This window comes from Quercus lobata, chromosome 12 (assembly GCF_001633185.2).
Source record: "Quercus lobata isolate SW786 chromosome 12, ValleyOak3.0 Primary Assembly, whole genome shotgun sequence".
Lineage (NCBI taxonomy): Eukaryota > Viridiplantae > Streptophyta > Magnoliopsida > Fagales > Fagaceae > Quercus > Quercus lobata.
Window position 1 is genome coordinate 33,102,895 of NC_044915.1, and position 26,827 is coordinate 33,129,721.

General features: G+C 30.9%; 2 non-coding genes and 1 pseudogene across 2 annotated transcripts; 1 reads left to right on the forward strand and 2 right to left on the reverse strand.

Annotated features, from left to right (window-relative positions):
* Positions 1 to 104: 104 nt before the first annotated feature.
* Positions 105 to 25,086, reverse strand: LOC115970554 (annotated as a pseudogene).
* TRNAD-GUC lies at positions 10,809 to 10,880 on the forward strand. The gene has a single exon. It is a non-coding gene; the product is annotated as a tRNA-Asp (tRNA).
* On the reverse strand, positions 14,559 to 14,632 carry TRNAV-CAC. The gene has a single exon. It is a non-coding gene; the product is annotated as a tRNA-Val (tRNA).
* Positions 25,087 to 26,827: the final 1,741 nt, after the last annotated feature.

Consider the following 26,827-nt stretch of genomic DNA (forward strand, 5'->3'; position numbering starts at 1 on the left):
AAGTTTATTGTCTTTTTTTTTTTTTTTTTTTTTGGCTGAATAGGCTAAGTTTATTGTCGGGGCATGATTTTTTTTTTTTTTTTTGAAAATGAACACAACTTCAATTAAACCAACAGAGAAACAGAGTCCTCATACAAAGCTCTTTGAGCTGGCAGAGGGGTTTCCTCCAGCCATATACATTCATCACTAATTTGTCTAACATAACGAGCAAGAGAATGGGCCACCCCATTAGCGGATCGTCTAATACATTTGAATTCCACAAGACGCAACCTAGCAGCCAAGCAGCGAACATCGTCGTAAATGTTTCCCAACTTTGACCAATCCGACTGGGCAGAGACAATGGACCGCAACACATTTGAGTTATCACCTTCCACAACTAAGTTAGCGAAACCAGCATCAATCGCAAACTCCAGGGCTCGCCGACAAGCCAAAGCCTTTGCCTCTTCACTATCCATAACAGCAGGACCCCTTGACGCCAACGCAGCCATCACCTGACCATCACCGTTCCGAATAACCACCCCAACACCAGTAGCAGACAACTCGTTGAATACTGCAGCATCAAAATTCATTTTGTATATCAAACCTATAGGAGGTTGCCACTGCTGAGAAGGGCCGTTAATCACATGGGGCACGGGAGCAACTAGTTGAGACTGAGCCTCCAAGTACTCTCCTAGGAGACTGCTAGCACGCCCAACCAAAGAACCAGGTTCCTGCAAAATACTCCCATGCACAACACGGTTACGACGATGCCAAAGAAGCCAGCAAAGCACCAGAAAAAATTCAAGCACATCCGGAGGTAGCTTATGTAGAAAATCCTCAACTAAATTGAACACAGAAGCTTGGACAATCAGCCCTTTCTGCAACAAACGATTAGAGCCACCAGCCCACACATCCTGAGCTGCAACACACTCCCACAATGCATGGAGAATTGTTTCAGGGGCTTGGTTGCAGACAGGGCAGAGGTCATTCTCAATAATTCGTCGCTGCCTAAGTTTTTCATAAGTTGGAAGAATATCGTGGCAGGCTCGCCACACAAAAACTTTGATCTTAGTTGGGATGTGAAGCCCCCAAACCATCACCCAAACGTCGCTGCCGGCCCTTGGGTTAGACCCCTCACCCATCTGTTTTGACTCTCTCGCCAACTTCCTTGCTGTATAATAACCAGACCGTACAGAGTACCGCCCATTTTTGTTATGCAGCCAAACCATCATGTCTGGAACATATCTTCTGCTCAGGGGAATTCGATAAATAGCCTCAGCATCATATTTGCTAAAAGCCTCGTCAATGAAAGAATGGTCCCATTGGAAGTTATTCCAATCAATTAGCTCCGCCACATACCAATCTTCCCCTACTTCATTCGGTGGAGCCAGGATTTTATTTGTTGGGTGGTGAGGCAGCCACTTGTCAGATAACACCCGAATGGAAGAGCCCGCACCAACACGCCAGCAACACCCCTTTCTCAAAATAGGTTGCGCAGCAATTAAGCTTTTCCAAACGAACAAGCTTTTTGGATGATCAACCGCCTCCAAGAAGGTGCACTGGGGGAAATATTTTGTTTTAAAACATTCAGGTGGTCATTTTTATTTTCATTTTTTTATATAGTATATATCTCACACACACACACACAAATAACCGAAATCTTTGATTTTTTATTGATCTCTCTAGAGCTTGTCACATCATTATCATTTTTTAAATAAAATTATTTTAATTTAGTCCAAACTTAATAAGAGTGAAATTCTATCTCTCTAATAAGTCCAACTTAAACTCAAACTCATCATTATCACTTTTTTTTTTTTAAACAAAATTATTTTTGTTTAGTCCAAACTTAACAAAGAATGAAACTCTATTTCTCTAACAAGTCCAACTTAAATTCAAACTCAAACATTGATAATTTATCTCCAAATTATTATAAAAGCAGTGCAAACCCCAATATATATATATATATATATATATATTAATATATATTTTAAAGTCGAGTAAAGGTATGAGCTCTTCTTTAATTATTTTCTTCTCCTCTACTTTGTTAAAAAAAAAAAATATGGTTTTTCACGTATTTTTTAAAAAGTATTTTTCGTATATGAATCATGTGGGGTTAAGGGCCCAGATCACATACTAAGCCTTGGGCCCTATCCGAGGAGGTAAGTAATCCGAAGACAAGCAAGTAGTACAAATTGTTTTGAGTCAGACTTTATGAACAAAACATGGAACGAGAAGGTTGTTTGAGGAGGAGTGTCTCCTCGGACCGGCTAAGAATAGGTCAAACACCGGACCTAATGATCAAGGCGACCTCCCAGGATGCATCAATGACAAGGACATACCCCAGAAATGTGCAAGAGAGAAGAAAACCCTAGCAAAATATCTAAAGGAAAGCTGCTACTACCGCATTAAATGCACTGCAGCTACTTTTTTGGCCGCATTTATGTGGGGAAGACCCCTGAACAATATTGCCTTGGCAACCATAACTCATAGAAAGCCAAGAACGGTGCCTGATGAGATAGGTACTCAAGTAAGGGTTCAGATGGTCAATAAGTGTAAGATCAAGATGGTCCAGGGAGGACTATATAACGTGAAAGATCCCCCATGAAGAAGGGAGGAGAAAATCTGTAAACAAAATCTGTAATAAAGTTTTAAGAGTAAATATTAAAGAATCAGTGTCCTCGGACCAATTCGAGAACGTTATTCCTTAATAAACTTCTGTTATCTTTCTCTTTCTAGCGTCAAATCCTGTCTTTCTGTTATCTAGTTCACGAAAGCCCAGTTTTCCAACCCATTCTCTACAAATTTATTGTTTTGGGATGTTTTGGGCTTGAGTCCATAAACCCATTGGGCTAGGAGTCTAAATCAGGTTCTTACAAATCACATATGAAAGTATGTTATTTTCTTGAGCAAAAAACTTATATACGATATATTAAGAGGATGTATGCATTCATTATTTCAATGTGGGCTCCTGCTCAACATTTTTTAGCGTGGGCCACATGCTGATAAGGTTCGTTTAAAGTTTAGACCCGTTAAAATTTAAAACTTATTACTTTATGGGTTCGTATACTTTTTTCTTTTTCTTATATTTCTCTTTTGAATAGTCATATATTTTTTGAATTGTTTCAATAACTTATTATTTAATTATATATTATTTTTTGGCATTTTGGAAGTTTTAACATCTGAATTTGTGTAGTTACACACATACACACACACATATATATATTATCTATAATTTGTAGGCTCTAAATCTTTTAAGTCATTTCAACAGTTATAGTTATGGATTATTCATTTGAATGTAACTCATCTTTCTCTTATATTTCTCTATTGTTTAGTCATATATATTTTGTTTTGTTTCAATAATTTCTAAGCAGTGAATCATCTGATTTTTTAATATTTTTTGTCTTTCTGAAGTTTTAATTACTAATTTTTTAATTTTTTTTTGCAGTATCTGAAACTGTCTGACAAATTTTTTGTAAGCCATTGCACGTTCAAGTAATGACTTATTCATCAAATTGTAACACAAATTGAAGTCATACAAAAGTAAATTATGCAATGGTACAGTTTCTTAATCAATTTAAGATTTTATAAAATTATTTTAGTCTACCTCAAAAATAGGTAGGTTCCCATGCATAGCACGGGTTAGCGAGTGGTTCCACCAAATTGCAGTAAGTTTTTAGGTAAAAACAAAATGTTTTTGATCTTATCAACTTCTTTGAATAAAGCAACAATAAGTGTTCGTATTAGCTTCTTCTTCTTCTTTTTTAATTTTATAAAGTATCAATTTTACTCTTAGCTTATGTTAGTATTTATTTATTTATTTATTTTTTGGGATAAACATTTATCCTACACTATCTATTTTCTAATAATAAAGTAACAAATTTAAAAGTATTATTTTTTCTTCTTAAAAAAAGAAAAAGCTTTTTTTGGATAAAGTATAAAAAAAAAAGTTAATATGTATTAACTTTAATGTAAACTAAAAAAATAAAAATCTAATAACAATCTAATAACGTTAACTTTTTTTTGGGGGGGGGGGGGGGGGGCGGGGATAAAGTAGAAAAAAAAACTAATGTATAATTAATGTAAACTTCTTGATTACGTAAACCCTTTTTTGTTTTTGTTCATATCAAATTATCAACTTCTTCTTTCTCAAAAAAAAAAAAGTTATCAACTTTTTCACAACTTTAAATTATCTAATATAGCATAAAAGTGGGGGTTATATATGGTTTTGGTGAATTTTTCCCTTTTCCCACCATACAGTTTGTGGATGTATTCTTTCCTTCTCATACTTACCTTACCTATGAAACTTGCAGGCTTGTATTTGCCTTCTTCTTCTTGTTTTTTCATAAAATTTCATTCTTTATTTTTTTTTCATCAAATTGAATATGTTTTATGTAAGGAATTCCTTTTGTTTAAGTTATTTTTGTTAACTTTGATCTAATTTATATGCTTATTATGGTCTTTAGAATCAATGGTATATCTTCCATGAGAACTACCAAATTAATTTTAACAAAAATCTTATTCGCTTTTTAAAAGATCTATTATATATATATATATATATATATATAAGTAAGGTACTATCACTAATTTTTCCAATATGTGTAGATCTCACAAGTAGCCATGAGACCAAGATTTGAGCATCCAAAACCATGATAATGAACATCACTCCATAAAGAATGGAGACAGAAAATTAATTGTGATGTAAAAACAATGGATATTTAAGGTGATGTGAAATCTACATGACTTCGCCTGCCTCTCCCTTGCTATTAAAGTTAATTCAATTTTTATGCGAGTGTCTTTACTTTAACTCTAATTCCATTTTTTTAATGTTTAGAAATTTGTATTATTTCTAATTATTGAATTAAGAGTTTCTTTGTGTGTATATATTTATATGTGTGTTGTAGTGAATTCTGCTTCAATTTTTTTTTTTGTTTTTTTTTTTTAATTTTTTAATTTTTAATTTTTATAAATTTGGGTAGTTTTTAATTTGTGAATTTGGGATGATTTCTTGGGGTTAAAGTAAAAATATTAGGTCAATTTTAATCATAATTCGTGCAATAGTAGGGTGTTAGATGTTGACAGGCTAAGAATGTATTGACTTCTTGTGATAAATTAATAAATTAATTAGCCAAATTAATTAATTAATTCAATTAGCATGCAATACCCATGGTGGTACAAACAAATAACCAATTAACTAAATGCAGTAAAAATTAAATTGACACGGTGATTTGTTTATGAATGGGGAAAATCTACATGGCAAAAACCCCACCAGGTGATTTTGAGGTCACCACTCCTGAGAATTCACTATTATCACAACAAACGGTCACAAGTAAAGGAATCTTAGTACCTTATACCAACCTACAGTTGAACCCTTATCCCAATACCCAATTGGACTTGTTTTGTAGTGACAATTTCTCCTTGTAATGCACGGCTTCTTGTACGTGACTAACCAATTTGATACATGAATCCCAGTACGCGGCTTACTCACCAACTTGAGAAAGATGTTAGCTGCAAAGTTCTTCAGTTCATCATACGATGAAGATCACGAAACTCCTTGATTACAAAACCCTACAGTGTACAAACACAGTAACTTCTTCAAGAGGAAGATGAACTAGGTCAAATTCTGTCTCCGAACACAATTTGCATGAACACAACTTTGCTTCACACTTGCGCAACCTTTGATAGCCCTTAAAACAATTCTTATATATGTTTAGGGTTGTGAGAAAGGAAAGCTCAAACATGTATTCACGGACTAGATTGAAATCCGCTCTGAAAAAATGAATTTTATAAATCTCGATAGATAGCTTATCTGTCGAGCTAGCTGTCGAGCATCGGGCTTTAGCAGCTTTTTAAATCTCAATAGATACTAGCTGTCGAGTTTTAAAATCCAGCACTTCTTCACTTGTTTCTTGGACAGACTTGCATGACTTTAACACTTAATCTTGAAACATTATTTTTTGAAGTATTAAACACATTCTAGATCTATCCAAATACAAGTAAAGTGCGTTTTGTTAAATGATTAGCCAATTCTGATCATTTGACATATGTTCCTAGCATTAAATCACATATGTCCTAACAGATGTTGATATTAATTTTATGCTTATTTACATTAATTAACATAAACATGTTAGCATGTTTAGTATTGTTATTAATTTGACACATTATAATTAAATATAAATATTATTATGTCGGTATGTTATAATTATTATTTGTTATTCCTTGTCCTACTTCACCTTAATTGTTATTTGAACAAGTAAAAGTTATGTCTTAGTCCAACCGGTATAGCATTTCTTTTCAATCATTAATTAGTGTTCCTCAATAAAATTATTCATATTATAAGTTTATGACCAAAACCGTGCAACACACGTTTACTACTAAAAGCTTTTAGAATTTTAAAACTTTCCATAATTTTTAAAATATTTTTACTATTTTATTTGTTATTAAAAGTTGGGTTTAGAAACCGTGGTTGCACTATATAATTTCATCAAATTGAAAAAAAAAATTTAGATAGAAATAATAGTTTATTTGTTCTTATAAACTTCTACCTAGTGTTTTAACAAAATATGCAACCTTTTTGGTCATATTTCTCTCCTTTTTTCTTTTTCTTTTTGATTTTTTTGGATAAACTAAGAAGACATTTATAACATTGGAAACATGGATAAAATAACTAATTTACTTATATTAGGAAGTGTAACCATTAGAAAAAAATACACGCTAGTTTTTGGATGGAAACATTTTTTAACTATATATATATTTAAATATAATTGATTGGAATTTCATATAAGATAGGTGTTTCTTTAATTCCAAACTATCTAATATTTTCTCTTATGATTTAACTTCAATATAGATTGAAATTCTATATCCAATATAACTCTCCCAAGTCCTAACTTCCAAGTTTTTTGGATAAACACACATCCTAAGTGATGTGATTTTTATGTTTTGCTCTTCTTCTTTTTTTTTTTTTTTTTTTTTTAAACGTTAATTCATTTTCCTAATAATTCTCTTTATCTTATAATTCCTAAATTGATTAGAAATCTAACTTCCTCACATTTGAAAACTCTCTCTATATATGGTTTTTTTTTTTTTGTGTATTCTTATATATTTATATGCACAACTTCTTGATTTATGGCTTCTCTCTCTCTCTCTCTCGATAGAAATACTACTTATGGTTCTAATAAAATTTTTTTCTCATTGATTAGAAATATAATTTCATTGCAATTTGAGCACAAGTTTGTATCTCTCTTTTTGTTTTGTTTGCAGTAGAACGCTTTATTAAAACCACACTATTACATGTATGTTTCTCTTCTTTGCTTTTGTTTTTATGGTTTTGCTTATGTGTCATAAATGTAATTTTAAATCCATGAAATCAATTATATGAACCGCTATAAATATTTCACCTTTATGATTTGGCAAACATCAATTATTATTTGAGTTTGTTTTGTTTGTAATAGAAATGTAGAATGTTTTATCAAAGCCACCATCCGCACTACGGGTATGTTTCTCCTCTTTGTTTTGTTTTTTCGTTTTGGTTTTGTTTATGAGTCATGAATGCAATTTTAAATCCATAAAATTCATTATATAAGCCTATATAAATTTAAAGGAATGGAGATTTATCCTTCTATCGCTACTCTTCTTTTTTATCTTACAAAAATATGTTTAGTTTTTTTTTTTTTTTTTTTGTTTTGTTTTGTTTTGAATTTATGAATTATTTGTACTAATATTCTCTCTCTCTCATAGGCTTTATCTATTTTTAATTTAAGAATTATCAAATTTTTGTATTTCCTCCTACAACAAGGGTTTCATCTTTTTTATTTCTAGGTTGTATTTGAGTTATGCTTATATGTGTGTTATTAGATTAAATTAATTTTCTTGAATAGTAATTTTTTTATGTTACTATTTCTCATTTTTATTTTTGTTGTTAATAATATTATATGTGTGCACTACAAAAATGTCATTATAAGACAATTGATAAGTTAGAAGAGAATTATGTTTTTTTTTTTTTTTTTTTTTGGAAAATGAAATACCTTTGGTTAAGTTTCCATAGGTTTTTAATTATTAAATTTAGGAATTTTTTCATATAATTATGTTGTGTGATTGCTTGATACTTTTTTCCTCTTTTTGGCTTGTAAATTTTGGCCTCACCATTTAAGAGAAGAGGAAATATTTTCTCCATATAGGCAATGAAGAGTTTCATTGTTTTTACTGGCACAATAAAAACTCAAAACACAATAAATATAATTTATATGAAAGATAATATTGAATTTTTAGGAATCAAAATACTTTATAGGCGAAAATGCACTTTTGGTCCCTACATTTTGGGCCTTGTTACAATTTGGTCCCTAAATTGATTTAGGTCCTAGGTCAGTCCCTGATTTTCAAAAATAGTTTTTAAAATAGTCTCTACTATCAACCCAGTTACTGAAAAAGCTAAGGTGGCAAACGGCGTGTCCTACTTGCTGACATGGCGCTGACGTAGATATTAAAATATTATTAAAAAAACTTATTTGGCATTTTTGAAATGTCACGTCAGATTTAAATTAATAAAAAATTAAAACAAAATCCAGGTCAGAAATTTTAAAATAAATAAATAAATAAATAAACATTAATTTAATAAATACATTAAAACAAAATAAATTAATTGAATGTCTTTTTTTTTTTTTTTTTAATTCCTTTCAGTTACTGAAAAAGCTAAGGTGGCAAACGGCGTGTCCTACTTGCTGACATGGCGCTGACGTAGATATTAAAATATTATTAAAAAAACTTATTTGGCATTTTTGAAATGTCACGTCAGATTTAAATTAATAAAAAATTAAAACAAAATCCAGGTCAGAAATTTTAAAATAAATAAATAAATAAATAAACATTAATTTAATAAATACATTAAAACAAAATAAATTAATTGAATGTTTTTTTTTTTTTTTTTTTAATTCCTTTCAGTATTTTTTCTAAAGTTCTTGTTCTTTGTTCTTCCCCATAATCAATCTCCAGAGCAAAGAACCAAACCCCAAACCCAGATCTCAACCAAACCCCAAATCCATATCTCCAGCACAACACAGCACACTCGCCACCCAAATCGACTCACCACCCTAACCGACTCCACTGCCTCCATTGAGAGAGCTATTTTTGGATTCTCCAAGAAACCCAAAAACTCAGTGGCTCCAAACCTAAAAGCTCGACTGCTTCAAGAAACCCAGAAACTCAAAAACTCCAAAAAACCCAAAAACTCAGTTTCTCCAGGATTCAGATTCTCTAGGAAAGCCAAAAACTCGGTTTAAATTAAAAAAAAAAAAAAAAGAAGCTTTTTCAGTTTAAATTTGGGTTTCCTTTGGATCTGTGATTGACCGAAGCTCCAGTGGTGTTGGCGTTTTATTTGGGTCATCTTGCTTCAATGGAATCATCAATCGATTGGGTTGTGGTGGTGGCATGGCCATGGGTCTTCATAGCATATGGGTTGCAGGTTGTGGGTTAGGTGTGTTATGGGTTTTGTGGCTGAGGTTTCTGCTAGGTTATGGCGCGTTGGTGGCCCGATGGTTGTGGCGTGATGGTGGGTCGTGGTAGCATGGAGGCTGTAAGCTATGGGTTTTGATCTAGATCGGTGGTTGTGGCAGAGGATTTGGGTGGAGGTGGTTTGCTTCGATGTGTTTGTGTGGGTAGGGATGAGTTTATTGTTTTCTCCGATAGGTTTGTGTGGGTAAGAATGGGTTTGTTATTTTGGATTTGTGGTGGGTGATTTGGATTTATGGCAGATTCCGGTGGATTTATGGCTGTTACTTTTCCCAATTATCCCAAAAATTAGATTTAAGATTATAAAAAAAAATTAGATTTTATTTTTTTTTTTGGATAGGAACTCAATTTTTTAAACTGAAAAAGCTTTTTGTTTTTCTTCTTAATTTAATTAAATTAATGTTTATTTATTTATTTATTTTAAAATTTATGACCTGAATTTTTGTTTTAATTTTTTATTAATTTAAATTTGACGTGGCATTTCAAAAATGCCAAATAAGTTTTTTTAATAATATTTTAATATCCACGTCAGCACCATGTCAGCAAGTAGGACTCGCCGTTTGCCACCTCAGCTTTTTCCGTAACTGGGTTAATTGTAGGGACTATTTTAAAAACCATTTTTGAAAATCAAGGACTGACCTAGGACCTAAATCAATTTAGGGACCAAATTGTAACAAGGCCCAAAATGTAGGGACCAAAAGTGTATTTTCGCCTACTTTATATGCAATTTATATAATCTAGATTCAAGTGATTAGTAATTTATTATTTCTCAATAAAATTATATTAAAAGTTTATAGCTAAAACTGTACAATGCATTTCAGAACCATAACTAGGCACATGAGAATGAACCAATTATCTAAAAATGATTAATTTTTTAAAGTTTAAAAATATTATTTTTGTCTCTATATTTTGCTTAAAGTTTTTTTCCCTAAATTAAAAAAAAAAAAAAAAAATCTTTCTTTGATATCTAAATTATTGAAAACGTTTACACTTTCTTTCTTAAAAAAACATTTTTCAACTGTTTTGACCTATCAAAACTTTCCAAGATTTGATTTTGTAGTTAAAAAAAAAAAAAAAAAAAAAAAAAAAAAAAAAAATTCATTGTTTTATTTGTGGGAGCTTATTATGGATTGACATAATGATTATGTCATGCATCAAAAATATGTATCATATGTCTTAGAGTGCATGGTCTCCACATCTATATGGGATCCACATTAGAAGGATACATCTATATGCGTTGAGATACCTGTTCAATTTGGATTTGGGCTCATTCCATAAAGAAGGCTTATACAGTATTTACTTATTTAAGAAATGACGTTAGCATCCAAGTCGTTGTAGTATAGTGGTAAGTATTCCCGCCTGTCACGCGGGTGACCCGGGTTCGATCCCCGGCAACGGCGGATTTTTGTTTTCTTTGGTCATTTTTCCTTTTACTGCTCGAGCCTGTGCTTTTCACAACTCCACATTCCTTTTCTCATTACGCTCCCACAACTCCGTATGAATTCTCAACTTTTTCTTTGTGCTTTGCGTAGTCTCTCATTGATATTTTGGAGATGCCCACCGTGTGTTTGCTGCCCAACTCGTGATTTAAGATTAATAAAGCTTTATTTTTATACTTCTATCTTCATTTTATTCGAAATAAAGCTTTATTTTTTAAATACCAGTCAACTTTGCAATTCTTGTAGTTGTAGGTTGCTTATACTATTGTGACTAGAATACATATTATGCTCTTGTGATTATTCAAATCACAGCGATGAACTTCCTTTAAGGAAAAAAACATGTCACAGTGATGAACCCAACAATATTCAAAGTATTGCATGTGTGCCAGTGTGTCATACAACAACCTTATCAAGCGATGAACTTCCTTTAAGGAAAAAAACGTGTCACAGTGATGAACCCAACGATATTCAAGTATTGCATGTGTGCCAGTGTGTCATACAACAACCTTATCATTGATAAGGTAAAGAACCCCAATTTCTTTGTTTTGTTATCCAAATAATTGACACAATATCATCTATAATTACATTTCTTGCTTCAGGATGTCACGATTCCTGAACCTAGTACATTTTTGCATGATGTAAAGACTAGCAGCTAATTATGTTGCTATTTATAGCAAAGATGGAGTTTTGTTTTTAGTATTATTTGCCAGCTTATGCCATAAGTTAACTTCCTCCATCTCTGAATTTACAGAAATGAAGAAACTTCCAAAAATTTTAGAAAACATATCTGCTTACATTGTTTGCTGCTCATAGTGTATGATTTTTTTTTTTTTTTTTTTTTTTGGGTAAATGCAAATCAATTTATACATTTAGGAATTTGCATTCTATTACCGTTGATACATTTTCCCCCCTTGGTGCTAAGACTTCACAATAGAATTTGTGAAAGTGAAAGGCAGACCTGTATCTTGATATAAAAAAAGAAAGTAAAAGGCAGATGTAAAACCTTATCCTGATATATAAGAAACTTGACTTAAAGTAACTAGTTTGAGAAGTAACAAAATGAGACATTAAAGAAACATATCAACAAAATACATTACCCAACATCAGAGAAATCACTACAATAATCATTAAAACGTGCTGGTTTTCAGATCACTCTTTTGATCTGCTGTCCAATGGAACTTGAGAAATTAATCTTATTCTTTTTCTTGTTTTTGTTCTTGTTCTCAAAACCACAGGCCAAAAGTGTTCAAACCTAGTATTGGAGTGAATTTCTTCCACATGATTATTATTCAACGCGGCACAGTCCAATCATGCTAAAGAAGGTACAAATGGAATGTACTCGTGCATTCCATCCTTAGAATCTTGAAAATCTCCTAGTATTGGTGCATGTTACACTAAGCTATGTACTTTTTCTAGATATTCCGTTGTCTAATGTTAGGGATGCGATCCTATTTTTGAAACTTTAAATAACAAAATCAACATTACCCAAAACTTTAAAGTTGTAAATTACAATTTAGTACTCTAGTAGTTAAGATGTGGACTGCAAGTGTACGTATTATACTATTTGTTATTTTTGCTGTTTTTACATTAACATTAATATTGCTTGTATTTAATTCAATCCTTTTCTTTGCTATGTTTAAGGTCAAACTAATTACGAATATCAATATCAATGTTTTTTGACATGTTTTCGATGGGAAACTTATTTGAATTCAATACACATACCATGACACACTTACCTATAGAGTTCTTTTTAAGTAAAAAATGAAAATAAAACTTGACATAAATTTTTTGCAGCACAAAATAAAGCCGCTTTGGATAAAAAACCCGCAAAGCTTGCAGACATAGCAAAAGAAGAAGAAGATGGACATTTATGCTATTTTAACTTCAATAGGAATCAATATAGGTCTGTGTGTGGTCCTTTTATTGCTCCATTCCATATTAAGAAAACTACCAAGCAATGTATATTGGTAGTTCGAGCCGGCTCTTGGTGCATCAAAGTCTTGTCCACACCCATATTATGGCATTCTTTAGTGCAGACTCGGTTAAGAAGATCGAGAGTAACGGATTGAGTGTGACAGTTTTCGATCAAGATTCAAAGTCCGATCATTAGTTAGTTTTCAAGAAGTGGCCTTCATCTAAGAGCTATGTTTTCAATGGAAAACGGCACGAGGATTTTGTGGCTAGGAGGAAATTGAAGGTAGGAGATATCATTGGGCTTTACCGCGATCCATGCCATTCAAAGTTCAATTTTTGTGTTCTGCAAACTGCACATTAGATGTATTAACTAGTCTGCTCTTTCATACTTTTTAGGCTTACGTGATCTTTTATATGTGAATTAATCTCGCTAGGAAAAAACATATTAGATTCAACTTTTCTTTCCTTAAATTTTGGATGATTTTTTTGTTATTCCAATTGTAATATACCTCGTTAACTGAAAATATATTTTTTTTGTTTTTGTTTTTTTAATACTAGTTTTTTTAGGCAATTAATCTTGTATATATTGTGGTTTGGTCAAATTTTAGTCTTTGGAATCATTGTTGTTGGCTTGATCAAATTCGATAAGCATTCTTTTCTATACTTGTTAGGGTGCCCCTGCTCATCTATTTTTGCCTTCTTTTTCTGTATGTATTAATGTATTATGGATATTAATTCTGTCTTCAGCTGTACACCCCAGTCCTCAAAAGTGAAACATTCTTTAGGAACCTTATCAAAATCCAAGTATGTTTTATAAGAGAACCTTTGGGCATATTGGCCTCTTGGGACAAACATGTCTTAGAGAATCAACAGAAAAATTCAATAGCTGAACATAATAAATAATTTCCTTTGTAGTATCTATCCAAACCGATATAGATGTCAAGAAGAATTGGGGTACAAAAGAAGACAACTGCAGATTAGAACAAGACCTTGTAAAAATGGAAGTGAGACCAATTCCATCAATTCCTTAATTAATGTCCTCTACTGTAGAAGAAGCTGAGAACTCTGGGTCATATATATATATATATATATATATATATCCAGACAAATTATAGTTGATTTTGGTTTCTTGTGTAAGACATACAATGCCATAATTACAGAAATCAATGTTGTGGATTACCTCACCGATTGACGACCATCAACATGATAGCCATTAAATTTTTTTCTGGGTGTAGTTGTATAGATGATTTGTTTGCATCAGATGGATAGTATCCCTAGGTAAGTTAGTAGGCCTGAACTCGCCAATAGAAATATTTTGTAAGTCAAAGAAAGCAAATAATAATTTCAAGAGTAATATGCTTATATATACTCCCATTTGATTAATTCAAAAGCAAAGCATGCCTATAATTTTTCTTAAGCAAAATGCTCCTTAAATAATCGAGACATTAGGTTAAGCATACCCAAAGACAGCTAATACAATTCTATCTTTCAAATTTAAAGATGTGTTAATGATTAATCTTGTGTGTAGTGAAATATCAAATAACAACTAAACTAGAGTACATCTTGACAGAAAGAATAGCAGTACTGTATTGTGCTCATATTATAGCTAATAGGAAACAAAGATCTCGTAGACTCGATCGAATTGGTCTAGTTAAACAATGAAGTAGTATTCACCTTTCAAATTTTGACAACAACTAAAAAATAAAAAGAGAGCCTGATGCAAATTGTCTGAGCCCGGGTTCGAACCGGGGACCTCTAGTGTGTGAGACTAGCGTGATAACCAACTACACCACCCAGACGTGATGACCCAAATCTGCAAGATTTTATGAGTCTACATTAATTAACATTTGAGTTTTGCTTGCAACACTTGAAACTTCAAACTGAGTCTGGACCGTTTTAACCATATCTTGATTGCTTGTCTTTAAGTGTTTTTAATCGGTTCAAATTCCACCACAGAAATTCTCATCATTTTCAGTCTCACTAATTGCTGTTGTAGTGGTAGGTTTCATTTTTCCAATCTTCAGAAATAGACGGTGTATTCTTAAGTTAAAAATCTTAACACACTTGGCAAGATGCTTGCTACTGAGTAACTAATTAGTGCATGGAGGGTCAGTTAGCACAGAATTTAATAAAAACTTGATTTCTTGCAAACTTCTCTAATCTCTTACTTATCATTGATAAATCATAATTTGCTTCTTTATTTTTAATTTTTTCTTATATTGCAATTCCTTTATTACTGTATAATACCAAAATTACCATTATAATGATGACAAGTAGAATACGACTTCCGAAAATTTAGCCCAATAAAAAAAGTTTCATCTAACCCACTCAATTTTCTACTTATAAACAGTTTTAAAACATAGTAGTATATTTGCCCTAATGTTTATAATTAAAGTACCACAAAGATATGGTTTTGAAGACATGGCTTGGATGACATGGTTAGCCTCGCTTTCATAACCAACAATGGAGATCCAATATCTTAGAGAGATGCTACAAGCAGTAAAGACAATGATAAACATCTTTTAGTGATATATAAAAAAAAAATGGAGTCACTATAGAAAAAATAAGACTTATGAATTAGTAATTTGATAGTTGAGGCCTTAAACCCTAAATGTCTTCTTTAAAAGAAAAACCTAAAAGAAGGGTAAAAAAAAATGGTAATTGAATTACAGGCTATTGACAAAAATAGCATTATCATTTATGAAATAAAAGTTTTAGGGGTGACGAGAAAGTGAGCAATCTCATGGCAATAAAGATGTAGCCGCCTGCTTTATAATCCAGCACCACAAAACATAACATGTATATTTTTAATGAAAACAAAGCCGAAGGAGAAATATAGAGCTAATAACCTGCCTCCCCAGAGATAACAAAATCAAAACATTGGGGGGCCAGTCTTACCACTAAAATAACCATAGAATGAACTCTTAAGAGGCCATCTGGCAAGAACATGGGCAGCTTTATTAGCTTCTTCGCTAACCCAACCGACAGACACTGAATCAAAGTGACTAGCTATTTGATAAGCTTCTTTAACAAAATAAGACAACCTCCAAGGGGTCTGATATGAAGGGGACATCAATGCATCAAAACACACCTAAAATTGATCTCATCTCTGAGTTCAAATTCATTGTCAAGTTCCCAGCAAGCTATGTTGTGGAGCTTGTCAAAGAATTAGGATGATGGCTCACATGCAAATAATAATTGTGCAAGAAATCTCTGTTAATAAAGAATATATAGAAAAAGTACATAGCTAAGTGTAACATGCACCAAATTTAAAGACATAGTCCAGTACAAACTGTTACTTCGTTTATTTACTCAACACAACTATCTTATTCTTAGCTTTGTGATGAAATCGTAACAAAGTTCCCTAGAATGCATTACTTTTGTTGATAAGCCGAATTCAAAAGTTGATGAATCTTTTCCATTTTCCCACTCTTTTCATCTTCCTGGTCCATCTTAATAAGAATCTGTAAAGAAAATAAAAAACAACAACCAATCATTACGCTCGAAATGATATATATATATATATATATAGAGAGAGAGAGAGAGAGAGAGAGAGAGTCAATTTTAAATTGCTGCCTGTTCATCATTGTTTTTAAATATTGGGAGAAATTGCCGCCTACAATGCTCATTGAATATAAGAGTGCAGATAATCAATGGAATGGTGAAAATTGAAGCCACTGGCGATCGTTTAATTCCGAAAACTACAACAACGATTATTTGTGTCACTATCAATGAAAAGATTGTTGTGTTGTGAACGACAGACTAAAACTGTCCCCCGATTTCATATTTTGAAACATATACGTTAAGTATCTGAAATATATATTTGAACATCGTAAAATGCATATCGAGCAAGAGAACAAATCACAAAATTTCAAATGATGAGAATATATCAATTTTTTTTAGTGAAAAAATTAAAAATAATAATAATAATAATAACAACATGAAAAGGCCAATGAAATCAAATTTTGCATGGCAAATGTTTGTCTAGTAGCCCAAAATATGCTTTCTCTGTCATTGAATTGATAGAATTACTAGGTAGTTTTTATTTTGTTTCACTGAGTCTGATTTTGTTTTCACATCAGTCTTCTTCACTAGGTTTATCAATACCTTAAATATGGTCATTGTGGTCAAATAACTCACATCAGTCTTCCCTAGGGTCTTTTCCCTAAGGCCTCTTCTATCTCTTCTTTTCTTTTTCCTAGAATGTGCATATAGATATATATATATATATATATATATATATATATATATATTTTTTTTTTTCATTTCTTATCTTTTTCTGTAATTGTATTAAATCAATTTCCCATAACCTAGGAATCATTCCACCAACCTTCCATTGCAATGGCAGCCCCCAAGCAGGAAATTTCCTAGGAGGTTCCTGCATCAAGGTTCTTCTTTTTGATCCATAATTTTGGATCTTAATTTCAAAATGGACTAAGATTGAGGGACACTAAGAACATTTAGTTTCTTGCAATAAACCTATGACTCAGTTCACTGATTGGTGGTTTGGATAACAAAGAGAAATACATTAGTTTACAACTCAACAGAATGCACTGTTGAAACGCATTTTATATGTTAAAATTGATGGAAAATGGAAGGATAAGCTCACCATGAACAAAATACAATCAAATCATTAACTAATGAACTTGCCAAATAATTAGATATGCTGAAGAAACATTAACAAACAAAAACGCAACTAATATCTTTGAAGGAAAAAAAGAGGGACAAATTATTGATGGGAGCACTCACCTGATTTCGGTACACAAAATACGCAGGGAGAAAGTAAATAAACACAAAGAACACTACTAAGGGTGCCAAGATGGAACATGTGAATCCAAGGAATCCGAAGAAAAGGAGTTGTGGGACTTCTTTATGGTACGGAAAAGATGAGGTACCATAGTTATCAGTATTGTACAATACGCGATACGTATCGTATCGTGTGTAAAAAGTTCCGTATCGTATTAGCGTATTGTAAGTGCTCATGAATCGTACGATATAAAGTACGTATCATATGAATCGTATCATATCGTAAAATCATACGTATCGTACGATACATAGAAAAATGCTTTAAAATGAGATTTTTTGTTAAAATTTGTACTTTTATTTGAATCTAACAAGTTGTTAGACTTGTTTTTAACACAAAATTATTAGTTTACTTAATTTGGCCTAATAAAATAACATATTCATAAGTTTTTTCCCCCTCTCTTTTTCCTATAAAATTTAGACTACATAGTACACACTTACACTTCACTTTAATATTTGCAAATTTATTTTCTATATTATGAATAAGATATTAATTGATAATATAATTATTTTTTTTATTTTTGTCATTATTAATTGTTATAAGTCCAAGAAACTAGAATGCCAAGAAGTTTTTTTTTTTTTTTTTTTTTAATTATTAAAATAAAAAGAACAAGAAGAGATAGTAAATGTTAATAAAGATGAAGAAAATTTTAATGAAGAAATAAGTTTGCAAAATGATAAATATGATGACAGCATTGACTTAGATGAGATTTATTAGACAATATGATAAAAATAAATTATTATTTTTTGATCATTTGTAATATATTATCACTTTTAAATTTAAAACATTTGAATATGTATGTTATAAACACATAATAGGTTGATTTATTTAGTTAGTTTGTTAAATATTATTACATAAATGATGAATAAATTAGTCATTAGTTGAATATATTTAAAATTTATAATGAATATACCATTTATATATGCATATCTATAAATTTTTATAAATTTTATTAAGTGTTTTTGTATCTTACGATACATGATACGATACAATACATGATACGAACAAATCAAAAGTCAATTCACGATACGATTCACGTTTTGACAACTATGCGAGGTACCATTACAAGAATCATCCTTGATTCTTGGTATGAATCTTTTACCCAGGTTGTAGAAAATGGCAAATATTGGCATCAGTTCACATGCCAAACTTGTCCAACCATATGATAAAACAAAGGTGATGAAGAAGCAAACCTGCAACAATTTGAAAACCACAATCTTGATGAAAACTTAATGTTGAAAGCTCTATATTTGCCCTCACGAGACAAAGGAAAATAAGAATAAATTTCTTTTAATAAGAATCTGGTAACTGAAGAAATAATTCAAAATATGTAACATCCATCATGAGTGATTATTTTCACAAATAAAATTATATAGAACAGAGTGCATAGTGTAGCATATTCGGGAAGATAAATAACAAACTTATATAAGAATCTAAGAATAAAACCTGTCTCGGAATTGCATTGGCAAGTTCTGCAGCTATGTCTTTCACACTAGAGGAGGCATCCAATTGATTGATATAATACACAATAAGAAATCCAACAAAAGCATTAACAAAGAAGACATTCCAGACTGTGAAGTAAAAGACTTTGTAACATGCAGTCTTTTGCCTCCCACTACGGGAAATAGACCCCTCTAGTGTTGAAAATATCATCATAATTGGTGGAATGGTAGGCATAGCTAAATGCAAAATTAGACTTGGAAGGTATCCTGTTACCAATTGGGTCATATATTTCCTGCACCAAGACACATAATAAATTTACATGATTATTAGCACCATGCCCATGCAATGCATAAGTTAATCAAAACCATTTATAAACTACAAAAAATATATATTTCAATAATACAAAATAAAAAAATAAATCAGGACCCATTAATTTAAATTATATAACAAAGCATAATGTGTAAGCTGAGTTTTATCAACATAAAAAATAATAATATGTTGCAAATTATTTAAGCTAAATAATGAAACTTTTTAAGTTATTTAAAATTTTTGGTAATTAAGTTTTAATTAGAGTGTTATTTTAAAATTTTAAAACTTTAGTAAGAGCGTTTCGCTTAAAGCAAACTATATTTTTAATGTACTTATAGTGCACCACATGATCAAAGCATGTTGTACAACATGTGACACGAAGACCTAATTTATTATTAAAATAAATATCATGGTAAATGATTAATATATTTTAAAATAAATAATAAAATTTCTTTAAATTTTCATAAACTTATGGTGATAGAATTTAATTGGAATAATATTTTTAAACTTCTTAAAACTTTGTTAATAAAGTGTGTAAACTATATTAAGGGTTAATACATTTTAAGGCCTAAGGCCATACCTTATATATCAATTAGATTTTTTTTTTTCTTAGAAGTGGAGGAAGAATTAAAATTCACCTATATTTTTTTTCTTTGAAAAAAATCAATTATCACTATACAATTTTGGAATAATTTTTGTACAATTTTGAAGGCCTTTTATTTATGCAATGAGGGCTTTGGGACTTATCATAATTTTTTTGGTTCGGTAGAGCCTTAGGCCTAGGCCTAAGAGTAAGTGGCCTGGGCATAGAAATGCGTAATGACTCTTACTATACTAATAATTTTAAAGTACTTATCATGCATCACATGATAGAAACATATTATATGGCATGAAGTACTTATGGTAAGCCATATGGCCCAAACACAGTGCGTAAGACTCTATGGCATACATGTGTAAATTTACACCATATTAACATAAGTGAATACAAATTCTATTTACCACTTTTTGTAAGTTATATTCTACTAATTACAACTTATCATGTGTTTATTGAATGAAATATTTTAAATAAATATCACTGGCCTTTCAAAATTTATACAATTTCTTACACGTTGCTACTGTAGATAATATTAAGCTAGAAAACTATTTTAAATTAGAAATTCAAGACTTTTTTTTTTTTTTTTTTTGGAGAAGGGAAATTCAATACAAATTTAAGCGTGAGACATTTAACTTAAGTAAAGGGGTGAATGATTAATAACTTTATTTAATATCTACACAGTTTTAACAAACGCATTTATATCATAGACTAAACCATCCGTGTTAGGTTGCCTTCCAGAGCAACCACTTAAATTTCATTTCCCAAAGTAAATCATAGTTGCTCTTATATTCGAAAACAACTAGGTTATCTCATAATGATGCAATAGAAATAACAAACACTATTATACGGATACAGTTGATGATGCAGATATGTTCTTTGGCACTTATCCATGCAAAACCAACAAATGAGTTATGCAAAAATTACCAAAAATAATACACAGACCACATAGCTCTATCATCACAATATTTACTTCTTCAGAAGTCCTCCCAAGAATGGAAATGCTATTTGTTGACGCAAATATGTTTTTTCTATCTCCTCTAGCTGAGCCAAAACTTGAACAAAGGACACAGGATAAAGAAACAAAATAATGAAGGCACTAGAAGCCACAATTGTTCCCATTTTACGGAACCAAAGTTGTCTGTATGGTATTTCAAGATTTGGCCAATAAACATCTTGTGGTTCTGGAGCCATATTTAAGTCACCCATAACATAAAATTTGAAGGTAGACGAGCTTGTGCAGCAACAGTAGCAGCATAGCGAGTCTTGAAAAAAACTAAAGCAGATGCATCGTCCTGTATGGAAGACCAAAATAATTTTAGGTTATTTTTTGCTAAACAAACGCTTTTAGATTATGTAGCAACTTTCACATAGCAATGAAAAGATACAGTTAAAGAAAAACAAAGAGGAGAAGAGGAAGAAATGAAGGCAACAATTGTACGCCGGAATAAGGAAATGTGATATAAAAAAAATTGGATAAAATTAAAATAGAATTGATAATGTGATAATAATATTACCCAACGTCCTCTTTTTAGTAAATATTATATGGTCTAGCAACACCTTAAATTAATGCAAAAAACTTGCAAGAATACACTGGTAGATCATGTTTTCAAATTAATTTGTGGACTAAATTCAGGGATGGAACCTGCAATTTGTCTTTGGTGGACCAAGACATGAACCAAAATTTTGATCATTCAAGAATAAAAAATAAAAAAACTAAAATTCATAAATAAATTAATATATGAAAAATAAAACTAGTATCCATTAAGTATTAACAAAATAAAAGACAAATAATTTTTATAATACATTTCAAGTCAATCATTTATGATATATTAAATGTAACTTGATATTCTTTTAAATCCTGAAATAATTTATGATTAATTATGAATTAAATTTCGCAACAATCTCCATTTATGGGGAAATTATTGTGTACTCCTAGAGTACCATAAATACGTACACCCTCCTCTCACATGAATGGTGGGTCCTACTAATTAAATTCATGATGGATCCCACTATTCATGTGAGATGAGAGAGATTACGCATTTATAGTACTTTTGGAGTACCTAATAATTTTCTCCATTTATGATATACAAAATCAAAGAGTCCAATGAGATAGGTAATTTGGAGGAGCGAAGTGTGACTTTTTTTTAATTCCAAATAATACATATCAATATATACCACTAAGAACATTTCAAAAGTCTAGAGTTAACCACAAAATAGTCTAAAGACAAGCATGTGTAAACTAGACAGTGATGACTTGATTAGCCATGAGGAAATCAAGATGCGCACCGTTGGTTTCTCAACTCTATTATATATACCGGTGCACCGTTTGGTGTGACAAGTAATCATTAGTGAAATTTTTCTGCACAGAATCACTGTATGATTCTTCTGAAGATCGGGGAATAGCACGAACAAGAACTGTAAAATGACTTGGATTTGTTGGAGATCCAGTAATATATGCTAACCTCATCTGAGCAATACTCTTATACTCCTAGAAAAATATGTTGAAAATTATCATAAGAAGAATTAAAAGAAAGTTTCTTGAACAACTTTTTTTGAACAAAAATAAGCTATACAATAGTTGAAAATCCAAATAAATTTACATACTTACATTGTAAAGAAGAATGCAAGCTGAGCATACAATAAGTCCAGAGCCTGAAAAAAAAAAAAAAAAAATCGAATAACCAAAAAAAAAAAAATCGAATAACCAATTTAACTAGTCTATCAGTCATTTCAAAAACAAAGGTATGATTAACAATTAGATAGCAAACAATTAGATAGCAAGGATTTATGCTCGACTTCTCTAAACTACTATCAATTCTGCTCTCTCAGCTCACAATCTCTTCAAATGTCAAGGAGACAAATATCCATAGAAATCGTTTGCTGGTTGAAAAAGAACATTATTAGGGACAAGCTCGAATTCCTTTTCAAGCATTGTTTACATGTCTCATGCATGTATAAGCATCTTTTCTCTCTTTTTTTGAGAGGAAATATAAACTAACACAAATAACTCTTTACTTTTATAACGGTATAATCATCAACAGTATATGGCACGTACCACTTTGAACCTTCTCTGACATCTTCGATGGTAAATATTTTCAATGTCTCGAATGGATAATGCTCGTTAAGCTTTAGACAATGCTCATTAAGCTTTGCTTGCCCAAAATAATTCACCGGAAGCACCAGACAGGTGCAAATGGCAGCAACAATGGTAAAGATTTTAATACTGCAAAAAACAAATTAAATAAAACCCATAAGAACTTGAAAAACCAGCATTAAATATTCTTTCTATAAATATGGAAATAATATTAAGAGCAAACTATGAAACGAATTTCTAAAAGAATCTATTAATGTATGTGCTTATATTAAAAGTGCATAGGAGTCCTAAGAACTGCATACTTCCACAACTGCAATTTTACTTTATTTTTTTTAAATGGGCCACAAGCTCACTGCAATATGAAAATGGGCAGCAACAAAATGAAAATTTTAAATAAATGAAAAAAAAATTAACTTAAAACTTTATGCCACTTAGACATACACCACTACAACAACAAAACCTTAGTTCTAAAATTTTTAAGGTCAACTATGGAATCTCAATAGATTAATTAAGGATGGCCATATTTATTCTTCATGTCATTTATCATATTCAAAATCATATTCCATAATCTCCTTAATTAACATTTCTCTTTTTATTAATTATACTAATGCTATTTTAGGTTTTCCTCTAACTTTTTTTTTTTTTCCATTATGGTCATCTAAATCAAAACACTCTTTCTAATTTGTCCATTAATTGCTCACTTTTGCACATATATAATCAAATTCTTTCAAGCGATTCTCAGTTCTCACTCATTTTTTCCTCAATAGGAGTCACCCTGTTTTTTAAATTAATTTCTTCAATTTATATCTTACCTTATTACCTTATATTTTCACTTATACATCTTAACATTTTCATTTTAACTACACTAGTTTTATGAACAATTTAGATATATGTTATTATGATATCTAATTTCAACCGAATTTTATGTATGTGTCACTAGGGATACAATTTCATACTTGAGGCCATTTCATTTTAGCCAGGTTAACAAAATATTTCGGTAATATTTAAGTATCAATTGACACATGACTACTTTCTTGAAAAAAAAAAATTTGATACATGACTTTTATGTAAGTATGAATTTATCAATTTTTATATTTATCAACAAAAAATTTAAAATACACATTTTATAAGCCTAAATTTTACATTAACCAATTTATTAACTTAAATAACATTTTTTTTAATTCAAAATTTTAACACCATCCAACCACTAAAAAGCATGTGTCTTCATATATCCATGAATTAATGAGAGCTTATTTTCAATTTTCATTGGATTGTTGGGCTTAACAAATAAGCTGGTGTTTGGAATAAGTTTATAAGCTGGGTCTCATTGCACTTTTTGGTATTATTCATAAGTCTCGTTGTACTATTTTAGTAAACTTTTAGTTTTATCCAAAGTACTTTCAACAAAAAATTTTCAATTTTTCAATTAAATAAGCTATTCTCAAATGGACCCTAATGCATAACTATACCTAGAATACATAAGTTTAAAAGGTTGAATAAGCTAGGCAGGGGAAGCTCTAACAAACAAGAGCTTAGTGACACAATTTCTAATAAACATCAAAGAGTGAAGGGTGTCCAGACATTATGATTCGAAAAGCTCTTATAACTACCAATTACCTATATTTTCCATTGTTTGGGTTACCAAATACCTATATTCCCATTGTTTGGGTTTCATCTTGTAAAATTAGAAAAGTTAAAAATCAATAAATATGATGATAAAAAGATATTACCTGAAAAGAACTATTCTGAGAAAAACCACGGCATCCATGCCACCAATGCGCAATAGTTCTTCTTCATTTGTTTGAAATGCTTCAACCATCCAACTACGTGAAGGTACAAACCCCTCAAAGCAAATAGGATCATTGGGTGTCTTCCTTGAAGCAAGCCTCCCTCCAAAGTACACTCTTACATTGCTAGGCAGTTTTCTTAATATGGAACGGAGCAATAAAAGGACCGCACACAGACCTATATTGATTCCTATTGAAGTTAAAAGAGCAAAAATGTCCATCTTCTTTTGCTATGTCTACAAGCTTTGCGGGTTTTTTTCCAAAGCGGCTTTACTTCGTGCTGCAAAAAATTTATGTCAAGTTTTATTTTCATTTTTTACTTAAAAAGAACTCTATAGGTAAGTGTGTCATGGTATGTGTATTGAATTCAAATAAGTTTCCCATTAAAAACATGTCAAAAAACATTGATATTGATATTAGTTGGACATAAACATACCAAAGAAAAGGATTGAATTAAATACAGGCAATATTTGTGTTACTGTAAAAACAGAAAAAAATAACAAATAATAGTATAATACGTATACTTGCAGTCCACATCTTAACTCTTAACTATTAGAGTACTAAATTGCAATGGGAGTCCCGTTAATATATGCCTTTAAGATACACATTAACCATCTATTTTAAGAAAGTTTTTATGGAAAATTGAAAAGTTGACAAAAAGTTTGTCAGTTTTTTCAATTTCCCGTAAAAAATTTCCTAAAATATTTTATTAATGTATACCCTAAGGGCACACTTTAGTAACACCCAATTGTAATTTACAACTTTAAAGTTTTGGGTAATGTAGATTTCAAAAATAGGAAACATTAGACAACGGAATATCACAACGGAATATCTAGAAAAAGTACATAGCTTAGTATAACATGCACCAATACTAGCTTCTTTGATGCACCAATACTAGCTTCTTTGATGCTTAAGATAAATTGTTCAAAAACATAGTCCAATACAAACAGTTACTAGAATGCATTACTTTTGTTGATTTAAAGTTTTGGGTAATGTTGATTTATGTCAAGTCTTATTTTCATTTTCTAATGAATTCAAATTTTTTTATTCAAAACTATATCATTTTAAATTTATTAAAACCAAGTAAGCATATTTATTTTTAAATAAAAATAATATATATATATATATATATTAATCTTAATGTTATTTTAATTTTCACTCTCTCAGGTCCAAATTTTTCACTCTCCCTGAGCTATATACCAACGGGTTAGGTTTTTAGATCGGAAGCTTCATCCAAACAAATCCCAAACCTGAGCATATGAACAAAGACTATCATAAACAGCATAGTGAAGACGTGAGGTGTCAAGTGAGAGTGTGAGACTATATATATATGAACAAGGTAGTTTTTGGGTTGCGGGTGGTAGTGATACCGACCCGACCCGGCCTGATCTTAGTCCTAAAGACTAGGATGTCTTAGTCTAAGATACCAACAAATTAAATCTGTTACAAGCAAAGGTGTAACTTGAAGAGTGTATAAAGAAGTTCAGACTTTTGAGTTTTGAAGGAATGGGTATCAGAATTCAAATTCAGGAGTCAGGACTTTTGAAAGTAAGGAACTTTAGGAACTTGTGATTCTTTAGAGGTTTTTTTTTTTTTTTTTTTTGAGAGAGTGATTCTTTAGAGGTTGATAGGTGTTTGGGCATCTAATTATTATTACAAATTGTCAACATCTTTTTTTTGGACGGAGATATGAACCATTATTGTGAACCCATTATAATAATGTAATATTAAGATTTTTGACTTAGTTTATTTCTTCTAACATTATTATAATTTAAAATTACAAAATAAATTATATCAATTTAATTTCATCACTTTTCTTAATAATATAATATTGCATTCTTATATTGAGATTATATTAATATAATATTACTGTGTTACATAATATCACGGCAAATTAACTTACCCTAACCATAATATTGATACTAAGAATGGAACGCTAAGGAAAAACAATGACACTCGTTA